We start from the raw sequence: 23,809 nt of genomic DNA on the forward strand, positions 1-23,809 counted from the left end.
AGACAAATTTATCTTAAGCAATCAGGCCTTTTATACATTTATCAAAACAGAATATAATGGCAGTAGTGCTCTCAGGTAAAATGTTATGTGTAGATAAATAATACATAGTATGGTTTCTTTTAATATGAGTAGGGTCATCTGTCTTTTCAGTTTGCCTTTATTTATTCTTTACCTCCTACAAAGGAAATGTCCACATATTGTAAGAACATGGAAAATTTTAAGAAACTTTGCTTGATCCGGAGCTGGTTAAGGCATTGGGTTCAAGAAACTTTGGAGCATCAAGAGTTAGCTGGAAACAGAAACCTTTGCAAAAGTTCAAAACAACTCTCCCTCGAAGGTAGTCCCCTGTCAACACCCTGTTTTGTGGTCTATACAGGAGCAGAAAATAACTTCTTGGGGGGAGTGTGGGGGACATTCACAGAAGCAGAAGTAGCCACTTAAAGAAGGAAGAGAGTATGCCAAAGTAGTCCATACCCTGTACTCAAAAAGGCTAACCCCCTTGACCCTAAGTAAACCTGACTTGAGTTTTTTTGCCTATATTTTTGTCAACCCCAAATGAAATATGGGAGTTCTCCCCACTGTTCTGAGTTGTGAATGGAGGCTTTGAGATTCAATCTAGCTGGGCTATGTGCATGTGCACTAAATCAACCTATCTTTTGCATTCTGGATTTGACTGTATTCCAATGGTGTTCTCTCTGGGGGTCTCAACTTGGGCACAACAATATCACATTTCTATTCACAAGAAAATAGAATTATACAAATTCTTTTCTTTGTCTGGGACATTATTTCTCCGGAATTGATAATATGTTTGCCTTCAAGTATACTGTGTATACTTGCATTTCCCTCAATTCTCTATTAGGCGAGCTTTTATAGGGATTTAAAAAGATATTATTCATATATTCAGTGTTACTGAACTGATCCTTCTTAAATTCACACGACATGCTGATGTAATTATTTTTGATTAATTCTACCTTAATATGTTTTCACTGGTGTTCAGAATTGTTTGTCATAACAAAATAGACAATAACTAATATTCTTGAAATTAAAATTCCTTGTAATTCTCATTACTTTTGGTAATATAATTCAATAAACTTGAAGCTTCACTTTTTTCATATTAGGAAAATCTGCTGAAAATAACTACATAACATTGATATGAATAAATTGAAAATGCTATCTGTCTAACAATCAGTCCCATGTTCCTTGGTGTTTGTCAGATGCTCCTGATATAATTTATTTTCATCAACAAAGAGCTAAACTTGTTGAATGCTCCAAAAACAAACTATTCAAAAATCACAAGTAATTCAATTATTTCTTGAGAAAAAAAAACTCATTTAAAATTCCTGGTTTAATGTGTGATTTTTAATTGATGATATAAGATATTCACCTTTCTATTCAGTAGAAGCTATCCTGCCTACAAAAAATTAATTCAATTTTAATGCATAGACAGCAGAAATGATATGAGGAAATTTCTGAATTATATTGTAGGATAATCTTTTTTTTACACTATGAAGATGTGTCCCTGACTAAGGCACCTTGGATTGTTTTAATAAAAAGCTGAAAGCCTATTAGCTGGGCATGAGAAATAGGTGGGACTTCCAAGGAGAGAGAGGAACATGGGAAGATCTGAGGTGTGCACATTAAGCCACCATGCCAAAGAGGGAGTTCGTTATACAGAATGGAGAAGAGATAAAGAGCAAAGTGCAGAATGTAGATTAACAGTGATGGGCTAATTTCTTAAAACTAATAGAAAACAAGCCTAAGCTAAGATCAAGTTTTCATAATTAATAATAAGTCTCTGTGCCATTGTTTGGGTGCTGGCACTCCAAAAAGTCTGAGTACAGCATCGTTCTACTGCACACCTTCTGTACTCAGCACAAAACCAGCAAAACCCTCCTACCCATTATTATAGTACATAAACAGCAGAGACTTGTAATCTGCACGACAATCCAAAAATTACAAAGCTTTAATGTATTCAATCCTTTATCAAAAATTGTTTGGATTATAATAATATATTTCCTTTCATGATCTTGAAATTTGACTTAAGCTATGTAACATCTATAGTAATCTTTTGTTTTTGCTGTAATAAATAAAGCTTGATTGAAGATCAGAGTGTAGATCTAACCACACCATTTATCCACAGAGGGCACAGAGTAGTGACACACACTTTTAATCCCATCACTTGGGTGGCAGTGGCAAAGAGATCTCTTTGAGTTTAAGCACAACCTAGGCTGCATGACAGTGTTCCAGTTTCAAAGAGAAACAGAGGCAGGCAGTTGTAAGTGAACCTACCACAGTCTGATCAAATGGATAACAAGGATTTATTAGAAGACACTCATGGGTCGAGTAGGTGGTGGCACACAACTTTAATCCTAGTACTCGGGAGTCAAAGGCAGGCAGATCTCTAAGAGCTTGAGGCCAGCCTGATCTTCAAAGTGAGTTCCAAGACAATGACTGTTACACAAATAAATCCTATCTTGAGAGACAAAAAGTAAATAAAAAATTTAACCTATTCTCTTTGGATATATATCTTGCTCAATCTAGATGCAGTAGGGAGGGCCTTGGATTTTACACAGGGTGGGGTGCATTTACTTCACCTAGGATTGAGGGGGTGGGGTAGGAGGGTCTGTGGAGGAAGTGAGATGGGAGTGGGAGGAGTAGAGGGAGTGGGAATTTGGATTGGTATTTCAAAGTAATAAGATAATAAAAAAATAAAATTAAGTCTTTATGTCTAAGAAAAAATTTTAAAAAGCATTTGTTCAACTAAGTTCATAGCAGCACTATTTGTAATAGCCAGGACTTGGAAACAACCCAGGTGCCCCTCAATAGAAGAATGGATAAAGAAAGTGTGGCATATATACACTTTAGAGTTCTACTCAGCAGTAAAAAACAACGACATCTTGAATTTTGCATGCAAGTGGATGGAAATAGAAAACGCTTTACTGAGTGAGAAAACACAGACCCAAAAATGAGGAATATGGTATGTACTCACTCATAAGTGGATTCTAGCCATAAACAAAGGACATTGAGTCTATAATTCATGATCCTAGAGAAACTAAATAAGAAGGTGAACCCAAAGAAATATATATAGTTATATCCTCCTGGATATTGGAAGTAGACAAGATCGCCAGGCAAAAGTTGGGAGCAGGGTGTTGGGGTGGGTTTCGGGGAAGGGGAGATGGGGAGAGAGAAGGGAGAAGGGGGGATTGGGGGAGAGCTTGGGGGGATGGGATAATTGAGATGGAGGAAGGGTGGCTATGGGAGCAGGAAAGAAGCTATCTTAACTAAGGGAGCCATTTAAGGGTTGGCTAGAGTCTTGGCTTATCGGGATTCCCAGGTGTCCAAGGGGATTTCCCCAACTAGGTCTGTGGGCAGCAGAGGAGAGGGTGCCTGAACTGGCCTTCTCCCATGAACACACTGATCAATGTCTTGCATATCGCCATAGATACCTTCATCTAGCGAGGAATAGAGATAGAGACAGAGACACACATTGGACTTAACTCTGGACTTAACACTGGACTTAACTCCCTAGGTCCAAATGAGAAGTAGAAGGAGGGAGAACGTGAGCAAGAAAGGCAGGACTAGAGGGAACCTTCATCTGACGATAGATGGAGATAGAGACGGAGACCCACATTGGAGCACTGGACTGAGCCCCCAAGGTCCAAATGAGGAGCAGAAGGAGAGAGATCATGAAAAAGGAAATCAGAACCATGTGGGATGCGTTCACCCACTGATACAAGGGGACTGATCTAATGACAGCTCACCAAGGCCAGCTGGACTGGGACTGAACGAGCATGTGATCAAACTGGAGTCTCTAAATGTGACTGACATGGGGGCTGACTGAGAAGCAATTGTCAATGGCACTGGGTCTTGTTTTGTCTGCATGTACTAGCTTTCTGGGATCCTAGTCTGTTTGGATGCTCACCTTCCTAGACCTGGAGGGAGAGGGGAGGAACTTGAACTTCCCACAGGGCAGGAAACCCTGACTGCGCTTAGGACTGGAGAGGAAAAAGGGGAGGGAGTGGGGGGGAGGAGGAGAGGGAGTGGGGAGAATGGGAGGGTATGGGGAGGAGGGGAGGAAGTGAAAATTTTTATAAACAAATAAATTAATTAATAAAAGAAAGAAAGAAAGAAAGAAAGAAAGAAAGAAAGAAGAAAGAAAACACTCATGGATACAAAACAAAACAGATAGCCAGTGTCCTCTTCTGTTCTGCCTGTGGATGAATGGAACCAGTAGTTCCATCTTCCACCACCACAGAAGAGAGTGCAACCACCCTTTCCTTTATTTTTAAGAGGTCACATAGGGAGAAAAGAAGTTCTGTCTCTACTGGGCTAGATAGATCAACATTATAGGCAGAGAAAAGAACCACTGCACTTTCAACTTTTAACAAAAAAAGGTTCTACATCTAAATCTAATAAAAAACTATATACAATGATAACAATTAACAAGTATTGTCCAGAAAAAAAGAAAGAGTAGCAACACACACACACACACACACACACACACACACACACACACACACACACACAAATAGAACTATAACCAACAAGAAAAAATGTCAAGCAAAAGACATGTGCTAAATGTCCAGGCAATATGTGATAGGAAATAACAGAGAATATTCCAATAGCTGTTCTATCCTGAAGAGTCTGCTTCTTGTAACTGATATACCTTAACTAAGGTAAAAGAGATTAGTAACTGTGACTATCTAGTTTTCAACCCAGGAAAGACCTGAGAAGGAAAATAATATTACCTGAGTAAGTAGGAGATCTTCAGAATATAGCACTTAAGATGTTTTAATAACATAGTTTTTTTTAAATGATAATGAGACATGTTAGTTCTAGCAGCACCAATCTACTCTGGAAAAGGTGATGGGCAGCAGAGAAGCTTCATACAGAGATTGCTTTCTTTGTGTCAAAAAGTTAGCCCCTGCGTAAGAAAGGACCCTTTGCCTAGACTGCTGACAGTATGCTGTCCAAATTGGACAGGCAGGGTAAAAAAGAGAGTGCCTGCCAGAAGTTGCTAAGACAAGGTAGGGCAGTCATTCCAAAATATGCTTCATAGAAAACTCTATTGAATATTCTAGACCTGTAAATTTAGGATGGATACTCCAATGTTACAGAGAAACTTTGGGTGATAGTCCTGCCAGCCAACTGTTTCTGTCATTTCTCACATGGTTTGGAAGTTGCTTTCTTGTACTTCTTCCTTATTCAGTTAATATGATTTTCTTCTTGTGTCTCTGAAGTAGTTTAAGACTAGATTGTTATATAGTTTTACTTGTTTATAAGACTCAGAAAAGAAACTCATTAAAGAGGTATAAAGTACATAATGTTGAGAGACATCAAAAGATAGTTTTGGATGGTCATGCAAGATAGGGTATAAAGGCAATTAGTTCACAAGATGTTGGATGTACCAAGATAAGTTAGATAATGGAATATTTTCTCTGAATTTGTCAAGAGCAAATGAGCTAGGCATTGTTGGTATATCATGAGTTCTAATAGGTCTTAATAATAAAATTCCAGAGTCAGATATTAGAGAGTGAAATATGGCACTAGTTCCTACCTCTATGAAATCCTCAGACTGAATGGGGTATTTTGTCTCTACAAGTTCTCAGACTGAATGCCTTGAGCACCTGTTTCCTCTGGCTTTATATCCTCTCTACCCAGCCACATCCCTTCCTTTCTCCACCTCCTAGTGTTAGGATTAAACATGTGTGATTCCCAAGTACTAGGATTAAAGGTAAGAGCCACCCTGGCATGGCTCTGCTTCTCTTTGAGACTGAATCAATCTTGTGTAGTCCTGAGTGGCCTTGACCTCATAGCGATTCATCTGGCTCTGCTTCCCTAGTGCTGAGATTAAAGATGTGTTCCAACAGTCTGTGGCCTCTATGGCTAATGAGTGTGGCTTAGCTCCACAATCTGATCTCCAAGTAAGTTTTACTTGTTGTAACACAAAATTATCATCACAAACATGTCCGATAATGCTGTCAGATACTGCTCCATGAGTTTTTATATGCCAATTATAGGTTCAAATTGAAGTATAATTAGTCATGCCCTGCCTTTCATAATTAGCAAGAAATTTACTGTGAGCTTCAACTGCCAGAACCAAGTGCAAAGAGAAGGATAATGTAGAGTACATAATAATGATATTTAGCAATAATTTACCGCCCTGAGATGAAATATGAACATAAGGTCATCAACCATATGTGAGTTAAGAAGAAAACTGGCTTTCCAAGCCTCTCTGTTTCAGTTAAGGTTTCTTGCTGTGAATAGACATAATGACAATGGCTACTCTTATAAGGGAATCATTTAATTTTGGCTGGCTTACAGGGTCAGAGGCTTAGTCTATTACTGTCATCATGAGAAGCATGGCAAAGGAGTTCAACATCTGGATAGGCAGGCAGCAAGAATAGAGAGTGAACCAGTGGTGCAGGCTTGAGATTCTGAAATATCATAGCTCACTCCCTGTGATATATTTCCCTCAATAACGTCACACCTTTAATAATTCCACTCCCTATGAATCCAAAGGAACCATTTTCATTCAAACCAGCACACTCACATAGAAGGAAACCAAAGTCAAATTTAATAACTTTGTATAGCATTGGTTTTTAATCTGTTTACATTCGTACATATTTACTTTGAAATAATTTAGTTCAAGTCCTATACATATGATATTTCCTATCAGTGCTTAATAGCTAAAGAAACTAACCTTTTAGTCTAGGACAATCCTATGGACAATCTTTTAGACACAAATGTGATACTGAAGTTCTAAATGTATAGATACTGAAGATATAATACATAGACTTGATTCTCACCGTAATGCCCATGCCTTGCAATCTTCGAAGGACTTCTGGATGAGAATTCAAGTTCTCTAAGACTTCATTATACAGTCTTTTCAATTCTATCTTTTCTGTTCATGTCCCATGACTTTCCACTCAGCCCTCAGTCTTGACAAAGCTTCTCATAACGTTTGTCACTGTTGCTTGTGTGCTAAGTATGAGCTTCCTTACAGTGTACTTCAACAAATATTCTGGTACCTTATCTGAATCTCATTTAATTCACAAACAAGGTAGTTGCTATATTGTATTCATGCACTCTATTTTCAGTCGAGAGCATTGGCTTTCTCAGGAACAAGCATTGCATTTCCTAAGCATGTTGAGTGTCATGACTTAGGTGTTTTTCTCCTCCAGAACACTGGTGCATCTAAGTATTCTAAGTAGTTTGTTAATGTTGTTTCACTACAAGAGATTTAGTATGAAGAGAATTAAGTGGAGCTGTAAAAACTGGGTCCTCATGGTTACATTGGTAACTTTTGAAGAAGAGAAGCATTCTGTGCCACACTGGTTCTTCTTTGTAATTTGGGTGTTTTCCATGTGTTAATGGGAAGATATTCCCTGCATGTTAAGAAGATGCTGGCAAATGCCTTTGTATTTCACAGCTCTAAAACAGTGAGATAAATAAATTTCTTTATGACTTACACAGTTTGTGGTAATTAGTTATAGAAACAGAAAAGTAGACTTAGAGACACAAGTATGAATTATTGTCAAAAATTTTAGGTGAACTGAACTTATTATTTTCTGCATTTATACTATGCTACAGAGATACTTTCGTACCATTAACTTAAACTGCAAGACAATCCCACATTAATTTAAGCATAATTAGGGTGTGCTATGTTAACACAATGAGCTTAAGTGAATCAAGTAAACTCAAGTTAACGTAAGAATGAGAAAAACAGGCTTACAAATAAACAGAGCTATATTTAAATCCATCAGTCATTACATATATATCCTGAGTTAATATGGTTAATTTCAGAGGTTTAATTGTTTATTAGTTGCTTATTTTGGCATTTTTTCAAATAATATTTTTTATCTTTCTGAATTTTTGTAAACCCCAAATTAAAACTTTAATAAGATGTAACAGGCTTAAGAAGTTAGGAAAACTATAAATGATTGTAATTTATGTGTCCAAATGAAATGAGTCAAGAATTATTTAAGTAGTTCAAATGAGGTACATGTCAAATATCCTGTGTTCTTAAGAGTATACTAGATATCTAGCTTTAAGAGGTATTGAAGAGTATGCATATCTGACAGGAAAAGTAACATTAAGCTATTATGAAGTCCTTTATTTCTTCTAAGAAACTGGCCAAAAAATGAAAGTTCATAAGTGCACAAATTCTTCTTAAGCAATAAACTGTTGTGATCAAAATGTTTGATGTCATACTAAAAATACTTCTTCTCCTGTCATTGCTGTGACACAAGAGTATTAAGACAAATATTTTACTCCTCTTCCTCCTCTTTTGAGAAACCATTATAAGAGGCTACATGTAATCACATCCATCAGAAAATTTTCACTGGAATCCTGACAACTTTTTCAATCTCCACCATTAGAAAATTGTGAAGTTCCAAACAACTTAATGACAAATTCCTTGGCTTGTAGAGGATCTCATTTTGAGAAAACTGTTTCACTTCATGTCAAAGGGAATAATATGATTCTAATTGATCTTTATTCTTAACTTCTTCATTCAATAGCCATGATGCATTGGTCATTCCATCATCTTGACTTATGGCCACTAGGGCATCCATCAGTCCTATTTTACATTCTCTCCACTTTAGACTTGTTTCTGGATTTCCCCACCGGTACATCCTCATATCTGCAATGTTTCAGTGATTCCCTTTGACTCCTTATTCCTTTCTAGAGTCTTCTATCTTTTGACAGTCTCATTTAGTCATATGAAATACAGCTTGTATTCTGTTGACTTTCAAAAATAAATGCTATTTCTGGACCTTTTTATCTTAACCCTTCACTTAACTCCTCTTCCTCCTTTCAAATGACAACCACTGGCCTAGTCAACAAGCACTTAGTCTATCAATGAGTGTTTAGGTAAGGTGTTCTCAACCTATGAGTTGAGACCCCCCCCACAAGGGTGAATATAATGTATTTACCTTATGACTCATAACATTAAAAATAATTACACTTATGAAGTAGTAACAAAATAATTTTATGACTGTGGAACATCCCAACATGAATTGATATTAAAGGTTCACAACATTAGGAAGGTTGACAGTCAATGGTCTGGATCCTGAGCTCTCCTCACAACTGATTTAGTTACGATGTGTTTTTTTTTTTTTAAGACAAATATATTCTTGATCCTTAGGTCAAATGTGAAGAATATCACAATGCTTCTCTTAATTTTATAGCACATGCATTTCTACATAAAATTCCACTTGCTCATATGTAAACATGTAGTCAGTTTCCAATCATTTCGCACTAACTCAGGAACCCTTGTCTAAGTCAATATATTTCTTTTCTTTATGCTGAATTAATTTTAGGGTATCTCACATGGCTTCTGCCATTTGGGGAAGTCATTGTAATCGTTTAGTCATACTGATCTTGTTAAGAAGTTGTTCTTTGTTCAACATCGTGAAATACTCTTCCATCTGACTTAGCAAAGAGTCAATGCAGTTACACATTGCCCCAGTCATACTGGCCCCTATAGTTTACATGAAGGGCTCAAGGGACAGTCATCCTGTATTCACCAAGAGAAGAATTTGGGGCTGAGCACATATGATAAATACAAAGCCTTTTGGTCACAGGTCTCTCCCTTGCAAATTAAAACTAAGTAACACCAACAAAGAATTAGGACTCATGTAAACCTTTTCTTCAACTCCAATTTCTTCTGTTTCCTTAACTAAAGTTCATATGTAATTAAGCAAGGAGTCAAGAGCCACTAGTATACCATTTCTTAATTCCCGCAATCATAAATACCTTTGAGTATTTTCTTTGAGCCTATTTTAGTGAGATGTTTTAAATGTTGCAGATGGTTCACTGAACAAAAGAGGAAAAAGTTCTTGTTACTATGGAGCCCATATTTCAGTGACTTGAAAACATACCTGAATCAAATTAAATAGGAATGCTGGGCAGAAGTGTGAACTGCATTGATGGTATTTGTTGAAGCAAGTTGAAATGGAGGGAGCACTTGAACCCAGATTCATATGAGTCCAAATTCTAAGGTATTTGAAATCTTTTTATATTGTTCTGTCTCTGCTTCTCTGTAATCTTCAGAATTTTCCTGAATACAGTAAAGCAGGAGTTAGATAAACACTCACTCATTGAATTTTACCCAAACTATCAAAAGGCTTAGGTATGGAGAAGAGGAGAATTGGAAGTCAGACTGTCTAATGAGCAGATGTGAGCATCACACCTGCAGCTTTTAAAGGAAAGCAAAGGAAATCCACTGTCCTTTTCATGAGGAAATGAAACCATTCCCTACAGAGACTGCTGTGAGTTTTGCTTCATTTCCATGAACTGGGTTACTAAGAGGTTCTGATCAAAAGGTAAATTTAGGTATGTCTCACACTGCTAAAGCTGATTTTATATTTTAAAAGTAATATATAAAAAGTTACTTTAAGAGATCTATTGATTAAAACACCACAGGAGATTACATTGAAAAAAATACAATAGTATTTTTAAAGTTCTACCATCATAGTTACAACATAGCTTCCAAATGAACCTACTAAACTTAATATTCATTTGTGCATTAATACATATGAATTTAGAGATAAATGAAAACAAATATGGTATATGAAATATTTGTGAACCATGTTCATCCTCTTCCTTAGTAGTTAATGAATATATAATAATCCATTAACTAATCATATCACACAATCCTCTGCATTATGTATTTATTTGAATGTGTTTTCACCTTTGAGAGTGGCAGTTCTCTACCCCTTTCAATTTCAGATTTTAATATGTTGCTGAACACTGACTTTGGGAAATTTTTAAACACAAATATCACTGCCTCATTGAGAAACAGGCAAATGAAAATGATTTGATTGCAACTAGAACTTGGTATTTTATGATCTCATCAGGTATTTCTAACTTGCAGATAGAACTGAGACTTTCTAATGGATGATTTATTAACTATACTAACTGTGTTGTTGTTCGACCTCATTCTCCCACTTATAGCCCAATCTACTCTTTGATGCCAAATATATCAACACTGCAATTATTATTTCTACTTTTTACCCCCACCTCCCTTGATTTCTTATAGTTACTTTAAGGAATCTTAACAGGAGACTACACATTAAGGGAAGAATGCCAATCCAAGCCTGTCTCCCTCATATTCTAAACTGCCCTTTACTTAAACAAAATATTAAGCATAACCCCAGATTTGTAATATAGCAATTTAGCATTTTTAACAGAATGACTAATGTAACATCAGTTTTCTTAAGTCTTAGATTAGTTTGTCTGCATCTTTTGTTATTTATTTAGCACCTGTTTTCTTTTTTATTTATTTATCTTGTAAAACTACAGCCAGAATATTAAAAACCTATTTTCTATCTTGATTATACTCAAAATATACTTGTTACCAAGATATGGATTATCAGTCTATATTTCATACACTGAATAGAACCAAAATATTTTATCCAGGTCATTGAAACATAAAGCATTTATAACAAATACAATCTCATCTCTTTCCTTTCTTATCTGAAACCTTCCCATTTTATAACACAAAATGAGCTAGCTATGTAAGCCTCTCTGTTAATGAAGTAGCAAGAAATCACCTCTTCTTATTGCACTTTATAGTCTACATATTTAGATAATTTATTCTAACATAATTAATGGAAACCTCAATGATAGGGTAAGTGTTCTGGGTAAAGGCACATAAAGTCAACTTGGAACAGAAACATCAATTATTGAATCAATTATTTATAATATCATGACAATTTCAGTAAATAGTGTTTAAGAAAAATGTAGCATCAATAAGAATGGAACCTGGTATGGGATGTAGGATAGTTGATGGTAAACTTGCCTAGAAAACAATTGGTGGGTGGAGGCAGGGGACAAACTCAAGATTGTTCTCAACCACATAATGATGAGGCTGGTGAGGAACATATAACTGTCTCAAAACAAAGAGTAACCAATGAATAGCAGTGACATAAGGTCTACTTTAGATTACATGAGTCTAGTTTCGGGTTGTATAATGCAAATACTATTTTGAACACTTTTCTCTCAGAATAGCTCCTTTGGAGTAAAAAATCAATCAGTAAGACAAAAACCAATTCCTTTTGGGTAGGGGTGTCTTTTCTAATGCCCCTAAAATTTATATCATGCACCTTTATCAAGTAAACTCCAATACAAGATTAAATATGTAGACATTGATTCAGGCAAAATTGTGTGAATTAGAATTCAGACCCACTTAAGACACTCACTTTTCATTTGGAGAAAAAGGTTTGAACTTTATATAAATGGAAGGATAAAAGAGGAAGCAGCAAAAATTATTTGTCTTATATATTAATATCAATATATTTTCCTTTAGGTTTTGTCTAAATACATGTTCTATATATGTATGTATACATGTGTACACGTGTGGGAGCATATGTTTGTATGTACGCATGTATATATAAGTATGTGGAGGCCAGAACTTGGATCTGGTTGTCTTCTCAATCAATTCTTTTTACTTATTAAGGCAAAATCTCTCACAAAGTTTAGAGCTTTCCAAATGTGCTAATCTAGGTAGCCAAGTTGCTCTGGTGAACTCCTGTTTATGTCTTTTAAGCACTGAGATGACAGATGGACAGTCCTCACAACTCAGTGGATTTTGTGTAAGTAAAGCAGGTCCAAACTGTAGTACTCATGATTGTAAAAAGAGGACTTTATCCACTGAATCATCTCCACAGTCCCCTATTCAATAGTTTTTATATATAATATGTAATGTGTACATTATCCTAGAGAACTTTATATATGTGAAGATAAAGATTTCAACAGATACCAGTCTGGGCCGGTTAGATGTTTCAACCAATAAAGGTGTTTGTGGATAAGTTTAATGTCCTCTAGAACCCACATAGTAAAAGGAGAAAACAGTCTTGCAAATTCTTCTTTATCTTCACAAATATAAAACTGGCATGTGTGTTGACACACATAATCACATGCACACACAGAGAAACATTAAAAATAAATAAAAAAATAAAATTTAAAAGCCACCACTATAGTGATTAAAATAATAGGGATAGAAGTAATAATTCCCATGCATTGTACTACTAATAATAGAAATGAAGATAGAATAGAAGAAGTAGTACAATGAGTAGCTAAAATAATAATGCAACATATAGACATTTAGAATTCAGAATTTAATTTGTATTATTGTATTCCTGAGAATGATGTAAGATTCTCAACTATAAACCTATACAGTATTACCCTACAATCTTGAAACATAATTACACCTAGAGTAAAGTATTTCCATAATTGAGGCATATATCCACCCATGTTGCTGGTCTCCCCATTTAAGATCAAGTCATAGATATATGACTCTCTAAATATCAGAACTCTTTCAAATATTCAAGTGCAAGTGATCTCGTCACTTCAATCATGTTTAATCATTAATGTCAAATTTCTGAGCATAGAGCTAGTCTGGGAGCAGGTACATCTGTGGGTGTGGGTAGTGACAGAAATTAGGCTACACAAAAACATGTAGACACATTGTAGCCTATGATAATAAATTATCATTATCATGTTTAAGTCAAACCTGAATATGGTGTTGGTGAGAGAAAAGAGTGTGCAGGGATCTTGTTCAATTATACACAAGAATAAAGATTTTGAGAATATATCTCAGAACCATCAGTGGTGCTTTTCTCTTTCCCTTGCCAACACAAATCTTTGTTGTGACTCATTTAGCTCAAGAATCCACATAGGTGGAGCATAGGGAAGTGATGATGCTATATATGCATGGGAAATAATGAAATGGAACTGTGGTACTGTGGGTTGTATAGCTGAATTTGTAAAAGAAATTCTTGGTTGAGTAAAATTTGATAAATCACATTGACTGTGAAGTTGATGCTAATATTGCATGTCATAAGTGATTTCAGCCACAATCTCTATTTCTCCGAATAATTTGTTTTTAATATAAAACATATTTTATACTTGAAATTATTACAGCCATGCCACATCTCATCGATACATAAGATACCAGTAGTCTGCAACTAAATAAAAATTTAAGGAAATCAGTTATGCACATAGAAGAATGTACAGGGAGAGAAAATAAGCTGATTAGTGTATTAAACTAAAGGGTTTTTTGTTTTAAGAATCTGCCAATTAAAATGTTGTACTACCATTACTGTGTGTGGGAATATAATCATGTTATGGACATTTATTTATAAAGTATTTTATTATGTTTAAAAAATCTATTTGAGAAGTATTTATCCTCATTCAAATGCATAGGCTATAACTGTAAATACTAGGTTGATTCTTCTGCAATTGTAGAAATAACAGATTTAGAATTCTGCCAATATTCTCTAAATTCATGTGTTAATGAACTGATTTCTAGATAATAGTATTTTAATATGTGAAGAATTTAAAAGTATGAATGATCTCCTAGGCAAATTACAAATAAAATGCCCTCATAGTAAAATATTGTGTTTTTCCTTTCTTTCTTTCTTTCTTTCTTTCTTTCTTTCTTTCTTTCTATCTTTCTTTCTTTCTTTCATTTGACTAACAGCACAATCATGGTCACATGAGTCTATTCCCCAAGGCTCAGAGACTTACCCTGACTGAATCAAATCCAAATGTATTTCAGAAACTTTGGGCCTAATTTCAGAACATAAAACTTACTGTTACCAAAGTTCTGATATTCTGAAACTTAATGAAATGATTAATAATGAAGTTCTGTTATAGATCAGTGCCTGGCCCTGTGCTCATCAGACAAGCATATTTCATCAGCTGATGGAAGTGGATTTAGTAGTCCACAGGCAAACACTAGGTGGCCAGAGAGCCCAAGCTGGAGGTATTCTCTGGGTCCCTCCACTTGGAACTCATAGAACCAGCATAGGAGAAGGAAGAGAAATTGTGGGAGCCAGAGGGTTTACAGAAAACAACCTGAAGAATCAACTAAGCAGGGCTCATGGGCCCTCAAGGAGACTGAATCAGCAAAGCATGTGGGCACTAGGTTCCCTAGCAGATGTTGTGATTGTTGACTTGGTGTTTGGAGGAACTCCTAGGAGTGGAAATGGGGGTATCATTTATTCCTTTTCCTGTCCTTGGGACCTGTTTCCTACTAACCAATTGCTTTACCCAGCATTGACATGAAGGTATGTGCTGGGTTTTATTGTATCTCATTGTGCTGTGTTGGGTTGATGTCCAGGGGAAACCTGTTCTTCTCTGGGGGCAGATGTGGAGGAGGTTTTAAGGGAATGGATTTGAGTTAGAGGGGAAGTAAGGGGTACTGGAAGGAGTGGAGGGGGGAGAGTTGAAGTTGGAATCTATGATATGAGAAACCAAAATAAAATAAAAAGAATAAAAAGAATGGTAACAATCTGTAAATCTCTTCTTTCAGGGTAAACTCCCTTCAGGCATCTGTCCCATGCAGTCTCAGACACTTCTCTTTTGCTGACGTGAACAAAAAATGTGATTTAAAAAAGGAATTTGATTCAAGTTAGGATTCAACAAAGAAATACAATTGCTGAAGAAAAGTCATACTGAAATTGACTAGAAATGAAAAATTAATTAAGCCTTAAAAAATAGTGATAAGCTTCATCAGTAGACTGCATCATGTGAATACATAGACTGAAAGCAAAAGTATAGCAACTGGCTGATTCTGTTAAACCCAATGATATTCTTAGAGAAAAGCATGAACACAACTTGGGATACTTTTGTGATACCAGTAAAGAATATCATATTGTAGATCTAGAAGAAGGAGAACAGCATACAGAAGTCATAAAGTATATTTTCAATCAAATCATAAAATAAATATTTGAAAGCCTAGAAGAAGAGCTATCTATAGAGTTACAAAAGACAAATGAATCATTAACAACATGGTGATAGATTAAATACTCCTCATGACATATTATAATAACAACAAAAAGAAATGAGACCCCAACATTTCCATCAAAAACTTCTAGAACCTGTATGTTTTGTGTTTTGATTATTATATGGCGAGGGGATGTTTTTTTTTTGATCAAGTCTATTCGGTGCTCGTTCAGTCCCAGTCCAACTGGCGCTGGTAAGCTCTCATTAGATCCAACAATGGATGAGTGTTTTCCTCACCCCACATCCTCTCCAGCATAGGCTATCATTGGTGTTTTTGACTTTAGCTATTCTGACAGGTGTAAGATGGTATCTCAAAGTGGTTTTGATTTGCATTTCCCTGATCGCTAAGGAGGTTGAGCATGACCTTAAGTGTCTTCTGGCCATTCGAAGTTCATCTGTTGTGAATTCTCTGTTCAGTTCAGTACCCCATTTTTTAATTGGAGGGGAGGAGCTTGAAATTCCCACAGGGCAGGAAACCCTGTCTGCCCAGAGGGAGGAGGAGAGGGAGTGGGGGGAGTGGGAGGGTGTTGGGAGGTGGGGCGGAAATGGAAACTTTTATAATTTAATAAAATTACTTTAAAAAAAACTTCTAGAACCAAGAAACACTTTCATAAAAGTAGTAAGATATAAAATCAACACAGAAAAATCAATTGCTTTCCTATTCATAAATGATAAAGACACTACAAAAGAAATAGAGACAAAAAATCTCACTCACATTATCCTCAAATCTTAAGAAAAATTGTTGTGAATAAGCCTAACTTAAAAGAACAGAAGACCCCAGCATGAATCTTTAAGAAATTCTAAAAAAGAATGAAAAGTGGCAAAGATGAGAAAAATGTAAAAATATAAAAATGACTATCCTATAAAAAGAAAACTATAAATTCAATGTAACCCCAATTAAAATGCATGGCCCTTTCTTCACAAAAATGGAGAAAACAATCTCAAAATTTATATTGAGGCTTAAAAGACCAAGATTATCCAAAGTAGTCTTGAAGAACAATAAAAAAATAATGATACAGGAGGTATTATCAAGCCTTATTTCATTTTATACCATTGGCCATAGTAACAACAATAGCAAGGCAAAAAAGCAGACACATAGATCAAAACAATGGATTAAAATCACCATATGAAACTCCTAAACCTACTTGATTCTTTAATCTTCCAACCCAAGGAATAAATACAAGTAAGGATAGTAGAATACATTTGTTATAAATGAGACAGGGTAAATAACTAAGAATAGAGTGGGTTAAATGAAGTAGGTAGAAATGTTAGATCATAGAAGTATAAGCATATTTATCTCAAAAGAAGCCAAGGGATGAATAATTTGGAAACAAGCTGCAGTGAGAAGCAAAACAGAAAGAAAAAAGGCTAGATAGGATGGTATCACTATATTCAGTGAGAGATGTAGGAACAATGAAATGAGTGATGTAGTGAAGAGGCAAAAATTAGTTTAACAAGATGTATTAATGAACTGCACATGGCAAAATGCAGATGATCACAAGTATTTTGAAAAAATAGCAATGTAAAACAGGGTGGTATCTAAGTTATTTTATATCAGAATATTTGCTCAGCATGTGCAATGTTTGTGGTTGAGTTTCTAGTATGATAAAAAAAACTGGTAGTTCACTACATGACTTTGGGAGGGTAGAGACAATGTGTTAATCATAATAAAAACTTTGAAACCTCAAGCCTTATTTGAAGAAAAGAATTGGTAATGAAGCACCGACAGCATGATATATCTGAAAAACCTATTGGATATACAAATTTTGTGAAATAAAAATGTGAAATCTTGGTTGTGTATATGATTTGAGAGTTCATGGAAAGAACTGACTGGGATAGATATGGAAAAAGATGAACTGTAGGCTGAAGATGTTCATTCATTCCGGGCCTCACAGAACCAACGTAATCACACAGAAACAAAATTATTTGCAATACTGTTTGGACAATATCTTAAGCAAATTTCTAGCTCGCTCTTATATTCTAAACTAATCCATATCCATTAATTTGTGCATCACCACAAGGTTTCCTACTGACAAAGTTTCAGGGGGCTCCAGTGGAGGCATCTTTCTCCTCTGGTGGTTACATGGCTTCATCACTGACTTCACCTTCTATCTCCCAGTATTCAGTTTAGTTTTCCCATCTAGCCTTACTCTGCTCAGTCACAGGACAAAGCAGCTTCTTTATTCATTAACCAATGAAAGCAACATATATACAGAAGAACTACCTATATTATCTCACTTTTTCATCTAAATAAAAAGAAAGGTAGTAACTTTAACATAGTAAAATTGCAAATAACAAAACAGGTATCAAGCAAGAATTATAGTTACACTGGGCAATGGTGGTGCATGCCTTTAATATCAACATTCAAGGGAAGAGGCAGGCAGATCTCTGAATTCAAGGCCAGCCTGGTCACAAGTGATATTTCCAGGACAGGCTCCAAAGTTACAGAGAAACTCTGGCTCAAAACAACAACAACAACAACAATAACCAAAGAATCATAGTTACAATATTTATATTTTCTTTATCTTTTATCATAATTCAGGAAAAGTACAGTTATAACTATTTTTTCATGAACTCTATCAAAGACTCCAGAAAGATATATTATTACCTAAGTAAACAGGAAGTGGATTGTAAGCAACTTCCAAAACTCTAGAATTAACAGAAGAATTTCGCTGCCTGGATAATCACACAAAGTCCTTCAGTAACATTGCAGTCACCTATCTTCAGCCTACTGGCCCATAGGATCCAGCAGAATTTCCATGAAACATGAAATTTCAAAGACAATTATTCATATATTGTCAGTTTTTCAGTCACTTCTTTCTGTTTTCTACAAAATGTCTGACAGACTCTTTCATGAGGAAGAAACCTGAATGACTGTCTCACTTTATTTAGGCAGCTTCAACAGTCATTTTTCTGTGAGGACTACTTTCCAGTAAAGCAGTTCAGACAAAAAAAGTTTCTTGCCCAAATGGCTAACAAACTCCTTAAAGAGCCTCTTTAATGCCCATATACCTTTTGAAGTAACTAGTGCTGCCAGAATTTGTGTCACATTGTCATGAAAAGTCTAAGTTCTTAAAACACTTTAAATGTCATATTCTGTAGGTCTTTGAAAGATTTGAAGAATCCCTATTCATCTGAAATATATATCTGTATATCTAGAAAACCTAACTAACATGACTACAAGCTTAACTATTATAGATGACTCTCTATTAAGCTGTATTTCTTAATTACATTACATTTTTAAATGAATGGTAAAAACACCATACCTTAATCAAGAGCAAAAATATACATATAACAAAATTGACCATAAAGTTTTTACTAATTAACCAAGATACATACCAATGCAAACATCTATAGCATTTCCCCCTTTTAATGTAAAGAAACATTTATAAACAACATTTGGGAATTTGGCCATAGTTTTATCCAAACTGTTTTCTACTTTTTGATGGGTGAAGTAATTCTTGGGTATTCAGGGTGACCTTTAAGGGAGTCTTGGTTCATCAAACCACATCAGCCTGGAAAGAATCCGCAGGTTCTCAGTCTCTGTGCAAATAAAATAAAATAAAATATAATAAAATAAAATAAAATTAGAACCTCTGTTCCAAAACAACATATCCTTTGAACCAAATATTGAAGTCAAGATACCTTTAAGGCATATATGTTGGTTTAGCTTAGTAGCCCATACACGGAAATGTTTCTCTTTGCTTAGTTCATTCATAGTCAAAAAATTCAAGGAAACACAATAATATACATAATCTAGACCTTCTGTGTATTTCCATCTTTTTATGGCCTATTTTTCTTACTCTATTACACATTCTACAAATTTACTCTGTCTTTTTAAGATTTTGTTTTCTTTTTTTAAAAAATACTTCTTTTTATAACTCTCTATATTTTTTTCTTTTCTCTCCCAATCGTATGCACAATTTTAAAGCACACTGGGATTCATTTATAGGTCTTTGTCATCTGAATTTGTCTTTATTATCCTTCTCTGACCAGTACCACTTCTTAAAATGCTAAGTGGTGTGGATAGGATTAAGGTTGTTTTGCTTTGTGGCTCCACCCAGTCCAACATGGCAGAGGCATTTTCACCACCTATGCCAGCCATAAACACTGTTCTAGTTCCAGGTATACAATGGATCTATGTTGTACCATTAAGCAGTTTATAGCATGTTGCTCACAAACCTCATTTAAATATTCCATAGTTAGAGCTCATGAAAGAGTCATTTGTTCTGGCAAACCAGGATGGCATTCTTTTTAAAGAAACTTCATAATTTTTACTTCTAAAGTTGAGTAAGGAAACCTTTAAAGTAACCATGTCTCTGTTTTCTACCAGCAAACAGAGCAAGAAGCAGCATTAAACTTTGATGTGTGTGTGTGTGTGTATGTGTGTGTGTAGAATTTTTTTAAGCTCTCTCAGGTTTTTAAGTGGATTTAGTTGACCATGTTGGTGCCAATTGTAGACTGAGGCTCTTTGTTTCTTCCAGGCTACTCGTATTCAAAATAATCACACAGAAACAATATTATTTGACCAATACCTTAGGCATATCTCTAACTAGCTCTTATATCCTAAATTAACCCATCTCCATTAATCCTTGCTTCACCACAAGGTTGTCACATACTGGCAAATTTTCAGCAGGATCCAGTGGAGGTGTCTTTGTAAAGAAATTAAATAATTGATGTATTTCGTGCAGAAAGTTTATTTTCTATAATGTAGAAGAAATTAAATGAATGCAAATTTGTAAGAGTCTGGTTGCAATGAAAGTTAAAATGGCCTTAAATATTATACATAGTTAGATAGATAGATAGATAGATAGATAGTTAGTTAGATAGATCGAGAGAGAGAGAGAGAGAGAGAGAGAGAGAGAGAGAGAGAGAGATGTAGGTATGTAGAAACAAGATCTAGAACTCTTGGAAAAAGTTATAATAAGCAATCTTTATATGGACACTACAATAAATGGTCATATGAGGAGACATATTAGGTTTGAACATGGAGCCAATAACAAAGACATTCAAGCAATATAGTGATATTCAACTTATGTTTTGAAAAATAAAGTTTATCTAAAGATCAAAAGGGCAAAGCTAAGCCACTAGAGGTCAGGCAGTGGTGGCACACACAACTTTAATGTCTATGAGATCAAGGCTACCCTGGGCTATACAAGATCAATGTAGAAGCAAATCTAGGTGATGATGGCCTATACCTTTAATCTCAGTACTAGGTAGTCATATGCCTTTATTCCTAGCACTAGAGGTGATATAAAATGAGAGGAGAAAGAGGCTTAGTTTGCTAAAGCTGCTTAGTCTGCAGTCTCCCAACTTTGGTAGAGATAAGACTTCTCTAATAGATTGGCTGTTTTGCTTTTCTGGTTTTTGGATTGAACCCCAATATTTTTCTCTGAGCTTTTATTATACATATCACAAGGGAATAACAGTTAAAGTCTGTGCAAGTCATCAGTAGCAAATAGATAAAGATGAAAAAGTGGAATTTAGAGTCTGGTAATAAGAGTCAGTCACCATGTGTTTTACGATTGAGAGAACAGTCCACACAAATTAAGTACAGAGTCCTATGGGGTGAACAATTGAGCATATTTTAATGACTTAAGTAACTATCCTACTAAAGGTGATATAACTTCAGTTCTATAAGCAAGACCAAGTATAAAAATAATATACTTCACAAAATTAGTAACAGAAAGTTTACAGTTGAATAGAATAAATAATATCTTCATTCTGAGACACTAAGAGTTTGAAATTCCCCCTAGCTCATCTACAGGGCAATATCTGCCCAATCAGACATGCCATCTTGAAATAAAGACAGACAAAATGCAGTATGCGGAAAAACTGCCAGTCACTTAAATAACATTACAACACAGACAAATCCTAAATATGATATTGCAATCACGACATAGGAACTATGCTGAAGAAGTTATTTAAAATGTTTGTTCATATTAAAATAGTGACAATGATAGTAGTAGTAGGAATATAAATATAGTATGATAGTACTTGAGGATACAATGAGGAAAACAGAAATATAGTCTAATGTACTATTAGCTTATAAAAACCATTTTTTTTCAGAAAAATGAGGATAAAGCTCAGCTTTTTTGACAATGTCCTTCAAAAACAAAAGAGTAAAGTAACTGGAATTATACAATCATCAACATTTTAATGAACTCTAGTACCGTCAATTGAATCAATTCTATCCACTCAAAATCCCTTCATGATTTGCAGCAAAAATCAAAACATCCTTTTATTTAATCCTGTCACATGCCTTCCTAAATTACGTTGTATATGAGAAGATTCTTCAGTGTGTGATCTTCTAGCTTCTTCAGAATTTCATGTAAAATCAACACTGGAGAAGAATCCAATTTTGTCAATTTTGCCCATTAATACAAAGTCGCACTTTGTTATATGATACATGAATATTTTTCTTAAATAAAGCAGATTAAAATTGTGTACTACTAAAACAGATTGTTAGTATTGAGCAATTATGCATATCTTGAATTCTTTCTTCCAAATTTCTTTCTTCCTTCTTTCTTTCCTTCCTTCTCTCTTTTTTTTATAAAAGTTTATTAATTTATAAAAGTTTCCATTTCTGCCCCTTCTCCCAGCACCCTCCCACTGCCCCCATTCCCTCTTCTCCTCCTTCTCCATCCCTAAGAGCAGTCAGGGTTTCCAGCCCTGTGGGAAGTTCAAGTTCCTCCCCCCACCCTCCAGGTCCAGGAAGGTGAGCATCCAAACAGACTGGATCCCAAAAATCCAGTATATGCAGAGGAAACAAGTCCCAGTGTCATTCTCAATGGCTTTTCAGAAAGACCCCGAGCCAGCCACATTCCGAGAATTCGGCCACATTCAGAGAATCTGGTTGGATCATGTGCTCGTTCAGTCCCAGTCCAACTGGCCTTGGTGAACTCTCATTAGATCAGTACCCTTGTATCAGTGGGTGAACGCACTCCTCACGGTCCTGCCTTTCTTGTTCATATTCTCCCTCCTTCTGCTCCTAATTTAGACCTTGGGGACTCAGTCCAGTGCTCCAATGTGGTTTTCTGTCTCAATATCCATACGTCAATGGGTGAAGGTTCCCTCTGGTCTTGCCTTCTTTGCTCATGTTCTCTTTCCTTCTGCTTCTCGTTTAGACCAAGGGAGTTAAGTCCAGTGTTCCAATGTGGGTCTCTATCTCTATCTCCATCCATCGCCAGATGAAGGTTCTATGGTGATATGCAAAATATTCATCAGTATGGTTATGGGCCAAGGCCGGTTCAGGAACCGTCTCCTCTGTCCAGAGAATAATCTGGGGATCTCTCCTTGGACCTGGGATCCCCTTTAAAATTAAGTCTCTTGTAAACCCTAAAATGACTCCCTTAGTTGAGAAATATACTTCCCTGATCCCATATCCATCCTTGCTCCCTCCCCCGATCCCAATCCCCCATGCTTTCCCCATTCCTCCCCTACTGCCTTCTTTCTAACCCTCTTCCCTTCCAACAATCCCCACACCCCACACCCCATGCACGCAAGTTTGCCTGGCACTCTTGTCTACTTCCAATCTCCAGGAGGATAACTAAATGATTTTCTTCAGGTTCACCTTCTTATTTAGCTTCTCTAGGATCACGAATTATAGGCCCAAAGACCTTTAATTATGGCTAGAATCCACATATGAGTGAATACATACCATATTCCTCTTTTTGGGTCTGGGTTAACTCACTCAGTAAAACATTTTCTACTTCCATCCATTTGCATGCAAAATTCAAGATGTCATTGTATTTTACCGCTGAGTAAATCTCTAATGTATATATGTTCCACACCATTTTTAACCATTCTTCTATTGAGGGGCACCTAGGTTGTTTCCAGGTTCTGGCTAATACAAATAGTGCTGCTATGAACATAGTCGAACAAATGCTTTTGTGGTATGATAGGGCATCTCTTGGGTATATTCCCAAGAGTGGAATTGCTTGATCTTGAGGGAGGTTGACTCCCAGTTTCCTGAGAAACCGCCACACTGATTTCCACAGTGGCTGCACAAGTT

Source organism: Myodes glareolus, chromosome 17 (assembly GCF_982192425.1).
Source record: "Myodes glareolus chromosome 17, mMyoGla1.1, whole genome shotgun sequence".
NCBI lineage: Eukaryota > Metazoa > Chordata > Mammalia > Rodentia > Cricetidae > Myodes > Myodes glareolus.